Source organism: Protopterus annectens, chromosome 8.part0 (assembly GCF_019279795.1).
Source record: "Protopterus annectens isolate FY-2018-M chromosome 8.part0, PAN1.0, whole genome shotgun sequence".
Taxonomy (NCBI): Eukaryota; Metazoa; Chordata; order Ceratodontiformes; family Protopteridae; genus Protopterus; species Protopterus annectens.
The window spans coordinates 1,108,749,764-1,108,761,269 of record NC_056741.1 but is presented as its reverse complement, the minus strand read 5'-3'; positions in this window follow the sequence as shown (position 1 = coordinate 1,108,761,269).

Sequence of the window (11,506 nt, the reverse complement as noted above, 5' to 3'; positions counted from 1 at the left end):
CTGCAGTCATCTTATCTACTTGCTGATTATGCCTTTTTTTATTTGTCACAAGTGATGCATGAGCATCTGCATGTCCAACAGCAATTTGGCACTGCTGTGCTTTTTCTCAAATTCGTTGACAATCTTCTGAACCTCCCCATAGAGGTCTACCATGAATGTTCCAATCTTGTTATTGCCAGGCAGGCAGCCAAGTTGTCAGTCCTTTATAGACTGCCCAGCTATCAGTATAGCTGTATGCTTCATCTCCAGGTGACAAACTATCAATAACTAAGGCAACGGCTTGCAACTCTGCCTGATTACTTGAACCAGCAGTTCCTTCATCGAACAAAACAGTCTCTGTTTGTGGGTAGTAAGCCACTGCAGCCCAGGTTCTGCCATTCAATCCAATTTTAGCAGAGCCATTAGTAAACCATGCATTTTTTGTTTTTTCATATCTAAACTATCAAATGGTAATGCTTCAGTTGTTGGTGTTTCTGGAAGCTCATATCGCTGTTGTCCTATTGTATCAATGTCATCCAAAATCACCAAACTGGCCAGCTGTTGTTGCACTTGAGAGACTCCCGGTACAGTATTGGCCCTCTCTTGCAGATACCATTTCCAGTTTTGCACAGTTGAAGACTGTGCTATTAAGGTTTTCATTAAGGTATTATCTGATAACCACCCCTGGATTGGGTAGTCAACTTTCACTGTCACTGTTTGTTGTTTGGTTATTCCTTTCACATGAATCAATGCTGTGTAAAGTGCCAGCACATGTTGCTCGAGGGGGCTATACTTATTCTGTGCTCTGGTTAGGGATTTAGACCAAAATCCCACTGGTCTCTTTTTCCCATTGTCATTTTTCTGCCATAGCCCCCAGGACATAACATTATTGGCAACAGTCACTTCCAAGATAAAGGGTTGCTGTGGATCAATCGGGCCCAGCCCCACACTTTGCTGTAGGGCCTTTTTCACTTCTTTAAAGGCTGTTTCCTGCTTAGGACCCCATTGAAAATCACATTTTGTCCTAGTCACATAGTGAATAGGTCACAAAATCAATCCAAGATGAGGTACAAATACCCTCTAAAAGCCCATTGTTTGCAAGAAGGCTTGTGCCGGCTGTTTCATTTTTGGAACTGCAATTGTCTGGATATTTTCTAGTGCCACTGCAGGTATCTCCCTTTTTGCTCCATTTTATATCATACTCAGGAAATTCACCAATGTCCCTTGTTGTGTCTTGTTCTCATTTATGGCCCACCCTCTGTTCTGAAGGTGTTGAATTACAGTTTTCAATGCAATGTCCACATCCGACTTCTCTCCGGTGATCATTATATCATTAATGTAATGGAAAACAGTCACTTTGTCTAGTTGCTGCTTAGCTAAGTCCCTGGCCACCAGTCCATGGCATAATGTGGGGCTGTACAGATATCCTTGTGGGAGCACCTGGAAGGTGTACTGTCTCCCCTCACAGGTAAAAGCAAATTGGGCCCTGCTTTCTTCCACTATAGGGATAGAGAAGAAGGCATTTGCTAAATCCAAAACTGCATGATATGGCCCAGCAGATGAAGACAGTCTTTCAATGATTGTAACAATATCTGGGACAGCTGCCGTTAAAGGTGGAGCCACCTTGTTTAGACCCCAATAATCCGCGGTCATCCATTATGATCCATCAGGTTTTTTGACTGGCCATACCGGGCCATTGAATGGACTCATAGTTGACTTGAGTATGCCAACTCGGAGTAGTTTTTGAATTGTTTCAGTAATTTCACTGTGCTCATCTGGAATACGATACTGTTTGATGTTCACTATTGTTTTGGTGTTGGAATATGGAGTGATTCCCACTTAGCATTGCCTCAAACAACAGCCTTGACTGCATTGCCTGAGCAGTGCTGCACTCCAAATCTGAATGGCCCTGCAGTGGTCTCCAAAGTTAATAACTCTGCTCGGGTATGACTCCGCTTTTCTACCTATTGTTGTTGTTTCTCCCCAATGTACTGTCCCTTCCTCTTAATCACTGGACGTGCTTCTACTGACGAAGAATTTATTAACTCAAAGTCACTGTCATCCTCATCAGTTGAAGGGAGGGCACCTTCCCACTTCTCAGGGTCCAACTCTGCCTTACACACTAAAGTACAAACCCGGGGCCTAGAGGGTGGATGGCGTGAGCCCTTTCCATGCCATTGCCTACGCTGCTGGATTAATCGAGTAGCTAAGGTCACTGAATTAGCTTTCCAGTGCTTTGCTTCCTCTTCCACCTTAACAAGTGCCATATCTGCCTTTTTTAGGACATCTCTATCCTGTCGATGTGTATATATATATATATATATATATATATATATATATATATATATATATATATATATATGTGTGTGTGTGTGTGTGTGTGTGTGTGTGTGTGTGTGTGTTCTTTCCATTGTTCTTTTAACTCGAAGATTTTCTCTTTTAGTTTTTCTTCATCTTTGTCTAATTCTTGTATTGCCTCAAAAACAGCCATCCGGCTGCCCTACTCCTTCCTTCACTTTCTTCCCATTATCATCCAACTTTAGCTCTGATAGAGCCGTAGCCAGCTCATCAGGGTCTGCCTTAGGTTTTGTTTGTAAGGATTTTGGAGAAGGAGGAGGTGAGACCTGACTTAACACTTTAGCAAGAAGATCCCATCTCCCAAACAAAGCTGGCATTATAGTACCAACACCCACCTTATTTGGGGTATCTACTACAACATCCTTCTTGCCAATACCAATATGTTTCAAAGGAAAAAACATTGGTTGTAGTTGTGATATTTCCACTGCAAACCTCAGAATCCTGCTGACTACGCCAAATGTACTAGTTTGTTACTTTAAATTTTGAGGTTAATGCAGGATTAGAAATGACACAAGACACCAAGGCTCAAACTTAACAATTTATTTAGCAAAAACTATAACTATTTAATCAACTAACAAAAAAATTAAACTATTAAATCATGTACTTACAAGCATATGCAAAAACAATTTCATATTTGCCACTGATAGGGGGACTCCATTCCTATTCGGTGTAGCTATCTGTTTAGTCAAGACAGGGCCAACACTGTAAAATAGATGTATGCTCAGTTCAGACTGATGCTTTAATCAAATCTGGATGATGAGTTCCATTCGGTTACTAGCCTTTGAGCTTTTTATAGTCTTGAACAGGCAATAGGGTCAACAGGTTTGGCTGATGACATACAGATCATACGTTTGATCATAAACTGATGGAATATTTTAGAAAATTACAAATAATTTTCTAAGTTGTAAGCAAGATTTGTAATGTCTGGTTTCATACAATATTTCCCCTTTTAAAAAGCAGTTAGCCCACAAACATTTAATATAGTTCCTCATTAAAATCCCCCATATTTTGGTAAACATCTTTTAAGTTAGTAAACAACTTCACAGGTTAAAGTTCAGTTATACCAGTAATCAGTAAACAAGACCTGCCTTTAAGCATATTTCTTTAGATAATTTAGCAGCATTTATTTAATTCAGCAGCATGTAATATTTAGCAGCATATTAAATCAAGCTCCCCACGATCAAGTGGCGTTCGAAAGACATACGTAAATGGGCATGCCTTCGTTAAAGGTTGGTCATCGGGCTGGCACCTCGGCACCATAAAAATCAACTACCAATCATTAGCGGACCGGAGTTCCACTGTGGCAACCCCTAACAGGGAAAAGCTGAAAGAAAAACAACAATTAAATCAAGCTATAATCAAACATACACAGCAGTATTGAGCTTGAGGCATATAACCAAAGCCAGGTAGATTGTGGGAAATTGTCACACTCCCTGACATGCTCTGTATCCCAGTCATCTCCTGGATATGTTCCATGTTCCAGACATCTCCAGGACATGCTCTGCATGATTAGAGTTTTTTACCCTGTTAATTCTCAAACCTTGTTACAGTCAGTGTTAATCAAGTGGGACAAATTTATACCACAATCTCAGAAAGCATTATATAATTATTATTTACATTTGTTTTCCTTGTATTTGTCATATCATATGAGGGGGAAGATGTGTCACAAGCCTGTGGGAAAACAGAGTAATTATGTTAGATCATTGGTTCGACTTAGAGTCAATAAATTTTAAGTCTAGGTATTTAAATGCGCTTTACGTCATAGATAGGCAGCATCAAACCTTGAAGGAATGTGTATGTGTTTCAAGCTTAGTTTTCACAGGTAAATTAACAAGAAAACTTCATTCACTTATCAGCTTTTTTGTGATAAACTAGTTGTTCTTCCCTTAACCTGTCAGTCTTTGATTTTTGCTGTCTTTCTACACTGTATTTTCTATAAATCTGCATATTATGTTCTAATGGTGGTTGCCACAGAATTGTTATTTTATAGTGTTTTCCAGAAGTAAGTCAATGAGTGAGGGAAAAGATAAACACATCAAAGACTGATGTCTTTCAGAGTGGTACACAAACCAGCTCAGCTTCAGGAGAGGGAAGTGCATGCTCCAACACTACAAACTGTGAGAGATGCATTTATCTAGCCAATCTGGAGGCAAAGCTCTCTCAACTAAAGACTGAACTTGTCAGTCAAGAGGAGAAGGTAAATACTTGCACCACACCACACTCATCACATAGTCCCACTAAACCTACACCACCAAAACCCACACGTAGATACACAAAAACATTCGCAGAGGCTCTCAATAATAATCTCCCCAAGCAACAGAGACCTCCAAAGCAGAAATGTAAGCAACCTCCACCCTCAACACAACCCAAAAGACACATGAACCACAGACTCAGTGTGCCACTCAACCACAGCCCATAAGGCAAAACAACGTACCCAACACATTAGTCACAGGTAACTCTATAGTCAGGCACACTGATGTCCCCCTCACCAGACTAGACAAGGAGAAGGTTACTGTTAACTGCCTGTCGGGTGGCAGGATCCACCACATAACCCACGCACTCAGGTCACTCCACAACAAGTACAAATATGACTCGGTCATTGTCCATGTTGGTGTGAACAACCTGAGACGTACCTTCCTGGACTACATGAAAAGAGACATGGAAGAGCTCTCCGATCTTGTAATCCATACAGACATGACCCTAGCCCTGAGTAGCATCCTGCCTTCACCCAGAATTATACCACAGTACAAGGACAAAATTATTGACTTCAACAATTGGCTAGGCTTCTGATGTCATTCTAAGGGGATGCAGTATCTGTCTGCCTGGGATGACATGGTCGACAGGCCACGATGCTTTGCCAGAGATAGCCTGCACCTGCCACCCCTGGGATTCCAGATACTGGCTAAGGCTCTTGCCGCCCCTATAGTGCCTTTTTTAGGCAGGGTTCAAGTGACAAACCCACCCCCATAACAGGTACAGGCAAACAAAAACTGAGGGTAATGCTACTCAACACTAGAAGTCTAAACCTCAAAATGCACTCACTTGAGGCACTCCTTAAAATGGAGCATATCAGTATCTGTGCTGTGACTGAAACCTGGTTCAAGGCTCCAGAGAGCAACCCTGCATTACAAGGCTATAACTCATACCATACCTTTCAGCCATCTAACCAGGACTGGAACACCAAAGGCAGAAGTGTGTCCATATTCATTAAGGATATCCACACCTCCAGCCTAGTTGCCCAATATAATGCATCCAAAATTATCCAAGTGCAACTAACTCTGGGCAAAACTGCAATCCAAATTGTAGCTTGCTACAGATCCCCCACCATGCTCCAAGACTCCCACTCCCCTTTTCTTGATATACTGGAAAATATTAGGGTTCAACCAAACACCTTAATAATGGGTGATTTCAACTACCCCACAATTAACTGGGAAAACTACTCATGTACCAACTCCTTCACTCAACACTTTCTAGAATTCATAAACTCCAATGCCCTGGATCAACTTATCCACACCCCTGCCAGGGGCAACAATATCCTAGAACTAGTCATTACCAACATGAGTGACCAGTGTTCCACACCTGAAGTCAACTCCTCGTTGGTCAGATCCAGCCATAAGCTAATCACTGTAGATATCCACATCCTGCCCCCACCTCCCATTAAGGAAAACACTGTAAAAAATTTCTCCAAAGCCAACTTCATGCTTCTTAAGACAGAAGTGGCAAACTTCACGACACCCATGCAGATGGGCAATACAGTTATGTCTGCAGAATCCTACACAAATGCACTCTGTAAGCACTTGCATGAGTGCATGGATCATGTTATCCCTAACAGAACCAAGACGCTATCCTCCAAAAAAAGGAAGCCAATCTGGTGGCCCCCTACCATAAACAAACTCTACAACAGAAGGAAGAAACTGTTGCAGAAGAGATTAAAATCCCATGAGTGGAGGAGCTCCCTGGTCAGCCTCAGTAAGAATCTGAGATCCCTCATAAAGTCCTCCAAAGCTAGCTATGAAAACAAGATTGCCACTGATTCTAAGGACAACCACAAAGCATTCTATAGCTATGTCAAGAATCTCAATGGCAACACCCAGGTCTGCTCTGAGTTACAACACAATGGCATGAAAATTACAGAACCAACTGATATCGCCAACATCCTGGCTGATAGGTTCAGTGCTAACTTTACCCCTCTAACCCCCTAAAGGGCCCATATCTCTACCAGAAGAATGCAGAGCCCCTGCAATCACAACTGCACAGGTAAAAAAAAAGCCAAGAACACAGCTTCCATGGGACCGGACAACATCCCAGGCTGCGTTCTACATGAACTTCAGAATGAACTGGCCCCCCACCTAAGCACCATGTTTAATCTTAGCCCCACATCAGGCTTTGTACCCACTGAATGGCGCACAGCAACAGTTATACCACTCCACAAAGGGGGAGCCACCATGAACCCTGGGAACTATCAACCTATTAGCCTGATCATATATCATCATGGAACTCATAAACAAAGACATTCGTAACCTCTAAACTCTGGACTCCACCCAATTCAGGTTTGTGAAAGGCAGAACATGCCTCCTGAACCTGATTGACTTCTTTGAAACAGTAACCAATGCCACAGATGAGGGTAAGGCAGTTCACACAGCCTATATTGACCTTACCAAGGCTTTCAACACCATCCCCCATTCTGGAATTATAGATAAACTCACTAAACTGGGTATAAATCCATATGTCACAAGATGGGTTGCCAACTGGCTCACTGACAGAACCCACACTGTAAATGTTGCAGACTCCAAATCTGACTTCAAACCAGTGACAAGTGGAGTACCACAGAGTTTAGTCCTGGGTCCTCTCCTGTTTGGTATCTACTTCTCTGAAATAGAGGCTAACACAGAGGGCCTCTGGCTGATGAAGTTCGCAGATGACTGCAAACTAGGTGCCATAGTTGAGTCCCCAAATGATGTGGACATCCTACAGAAGGGCCTCACTGAGATGCCTGGTGTCAGAGCCATGGCCTTGAGCTAATTGCCAAAAAGTGCATTGTCATCCCCTTTGGTAAAAACTCTGTACCAATGAACTACCACATAGGTGGCAGTCCACTCAACTCCAAAGGTGTGATAAGAGACCTTGGGACTCAGGTGGACAGCAGTCTCTCCTTTGATAATCACATCACCACAGTAGTCAGGAAATCCTTCTACATGACAAACCTCATCACGAAAGGGTTCTCATCCAGGAAAAAAGAGGTCATTGTTCCCCTCTACTTGGCTCTCATTAGACCCATTAAGGAGTACAAGTCCCCTTTTGGAATGTACCTCACAAGACATCTGCAACAGCTGGAAAGGCCACAGAAGTATCTCACAAAGAGGATTATCGGCCTCAAACAGATGCCCTATGCTGACCATCTCAAAAAACTCCAGCTTTACTCTGTAGCATATCACCTACTCCAAGGTGATCTCTGCCTAACATACAAAGCTATGTCAAGCCCAGAGCTGTTGGACATGCTACACCTAAAGAAATCCCAATCCCTCCGGGATACACGCTCTAGGGACCTAAACCTTGTCACCACAATAAATAGAACATGCTGGAGGGATAGATTCCTGTCCCAGAGACTTCCCATGCTCTGGAATAAGCTACCTATCTATGTCAAGTAGAGTTCCTCATTAGCACTCTTCAAGAAAAATCTTAATGAGTGGATGGGAATTAGGAAATGCACCCCGGGAATCACTTCTGTGGCTCTGCACATGAAAATATGTTTCTTGGGTAGCGAAAGCCAGGGAACCTTGTTGGCTAGGCTTACATAGGCCCTTGGGCCGATAGCCTAGTACCTACCTATGAACCTATGAAGCACAGAACTCATCAGAATGGTGGCTTTAAGAAGGGCAGGACTGTCTTGATGTGAATGAGACTCCCTCACTGACACCTACTGCTTGGTGAACCCTGGGTGTGTAACTGGAATGGCACTGTGGGGTTAGGGAAAGAAAAGGAAAACCCTTTGATGGCTAGCCTTAAATGATGGCCAATCCCAATCAAGTATTCCCTTGAAGAGAGGAGAACATATGAGCCATCTGGATTAACATACACGGGTGGCCAGCAGATGGGAGGAAAATGACAAAATAATAATAATGAAAAAAAACAGAGATTGTTTGGTTCTTTAGCTCTTGCTAGAGCCAATATATTTTAAATCTAGGTATTTAAATTCACCTTATCAGTTACAGATAACTATCCTCAAACCTCAAAGAATGTGTTTCACCATTAGGTTTAGAATCTTAAATAGCAAGAAAACTCTACTTGCTTGAAGCTTTGAGTGGAAAACAAAATCATACAGTATGGTAGCTCACACATCAAGCCATTGAAAGGAATTGCATTGCCCAAGTTGGACCATTGTGTTGGCGGACCCTTAGCCAATGCCCCCATCTACCACCCCAACCCTCCCTGCATTTGTTGGCATTCTCTCCTGTAAGACTATTTTGGATTAGGTATTGGAAATACATGCTTATTTGTTAACTTATACTTTTTGTAACAAGACATGTTAAAACAGAAGTAAACTATTGCACTCCTGGATTACCTCCCCCCGATCCAAAATCTCCTGCAGTCCCCCTATCAGGGTCAGCTCAACTAGCTCAAGAAGACTGTAAGAGACCTGTTTGATGATCCTAATTTATCAGGTGGCTATACCCTGTCTTTCCAATAACCATGTTCCCAAACTCTGACGGAATCTCCTGAACCAGGGTGGAAAACAGCTACATACTTCCTCCTTGTCCTCTCCCAGACATTTTTTCTCTTTTTTGTCTCCCTCCGTCCCCTCATTTGACTCATGCCTCACATTTTTTCATATGCTGTGTTTAACAGTTGTACATACTGTATATACTTTATTCTTTGAATATTGTTTTCTGCACAGAAATATTATATTGTATGATGGTATGACAGTGTACATGCACTTTCTTGTGTACTTTGCTGAATGAGTTTTTTTATTATGTCTGTATCCTGACTTATCTCTCTGCATGCTTGCTCTTACATTGGTTGTATTTCGGCTGAGCTGAACCTGAAAATGGTCTAGGATGATCAGTGCCCTACCTTGGTTACTATACTTTTAATTAATTAATTAATATCTTTTTTTAAAGTATCATTGTAAGTTAAGTAAGCTATACACTCCAATGTCTTTGAGAGGTGCTGCAAACAATATCAAGAAGACCATACTAGTAAGATGCATTCTCATTCTGAAACATGAAACCTGGTAAAAGTTTTTGACTCATCACAGTCTTCAACTCTTATTTCCCATGTGCAATGTCCTTGGATGACAGGATGTATTGGACATGAGAAGTGGGGGACCAGAAAGACCATGAATAATTTCTAACCTCCATTAGACAGTCTCATATCATACTACCTCTTTCTTTAATCATGGGCTTCAAATCATCTTCTGGACATTCTTTGTATTGCAGTCATCTCCCAGACATGCTCCATATTCCAATCATCTCCCGGACATGCTTTGTATTCGAGTCATCTTCCTGACATTCCCTACATTCCAATCATCTCCCAGACATGCTCTACATGGTTGAGTTTCTTACCCAGTTAATTCTCACAAAAGTACATAAACCTGTTGAACTTCTTGACAACCATTGGTCACACATCACCAACTTATAACTATTTCTGAAAGTTTATTTTTATTTATATTTAATTATGTATCCTTTTTTGACCAGGGTAGTCCCACTAGGCTAGTAGCTTCTTTTCAGGGGTGACACAAGATGATATGTATACTAATTCGGAAAAATGTAGGCAGGCACCATGGAAACTTGGTTTCATGTCTCATCTGAAGGATGGCACAATCAGGAGAGCAGCACCCCCTTTATGCTGCATTGCAGTGTTAGCAGTCTGAAATTCAACCCAGTAACCTGGGTGGGAATAGGACCCACAGCACAAAAGGCACTTAAGTGTGCTTCCTGCTGAGCCACGGACACTAGGAAAAGCTGAGTAAGTGTTAAACTAAGTGGACTAATACATGCAAAATGCATGCAGACTTTTGCCAGCCATATCCCAGATAATAAGGGCAACATTAGGGATTACATTTAGGGATAATTTAGAGTAGTCACTCAGCATCATTCTTTGGTAGGTGGCAAACAATCAGAATGCCTTAAGGAACCTATATTGATGTAGGGAGAACATGCAAAACCCCACAATTTGTTCAGCTTATAATAATGTACTTACACCCAAAACTCACCCAGTCCAACTATTTTCTAGCTTTAAATTTCAGCTTGCCCTACTATTTTGTATGTGACACTGAAATTATGATACCCCTGCAATATAGTTAGGTATAAAACTGTTTATGCTGCTGTTTTTCTACTTTTAGCCAAGTGAATAAATTTTTCTGTCCATCTCTCCATCCCACTAGTCAACACACACATGACAAACACCATATTTCACTTCTCTGGGTTTATTTTGCTCCCTAGCTGTGGCTGCAGCAACCATTCCTTTGCCATTCTATCAAATTGTTAGCATACTTTCATAAGTCTCTCATTATTTTTTGATGCTACTAGAGTTTTCATACTCCTGAGACTGACTATTCCACCAGGCATTTTTTGTAATTGTACTTGTTAGCTGCCAATCATAAACCAAATGTCAGCAAGAAAAGCAAAAGAAAACATAGCACCTTTCTACTCAACAGCAGCAATAAATGTTTAATGGCACACTGGGAGCAGCTAAAGTGCCATACAAGAGGCATAAAGCTGCAGTTGCTAATACTGGACTAGCCACTAGTAGGGCTGCCACCTTTTCAAATGCCCAAAGTGGGACATTTTTGGTACAAATGTCAGATTCTGCTGTACAAAACATACCCACGGCCAGTACAAAGGACAAAACATCACTTTTTTGCTTAAACAAAAGCTTATTCTTGTAGCATTTTAGTTCTTTATTCTGTTTCTTATAACATTTAGGTGTTTCAGATACAGAATAACTGTTTTATGCAACTATTACATAACATATAGGAAATAATTTTGCCCTAAAATCTCAGGACATTTGCCATTTTTACAATTTTTTTGCAGGACACAAATGGCCAAAGAGGGACTGTCCCTCACAAAGTGGGACAGGTGGTAACCCTAGCCACTAGTGCAATGCATGATGGGAAATATCTGCTCCACTAACAAGAGTTCTTAATATAGGAGAAAAAATATCACGTGGA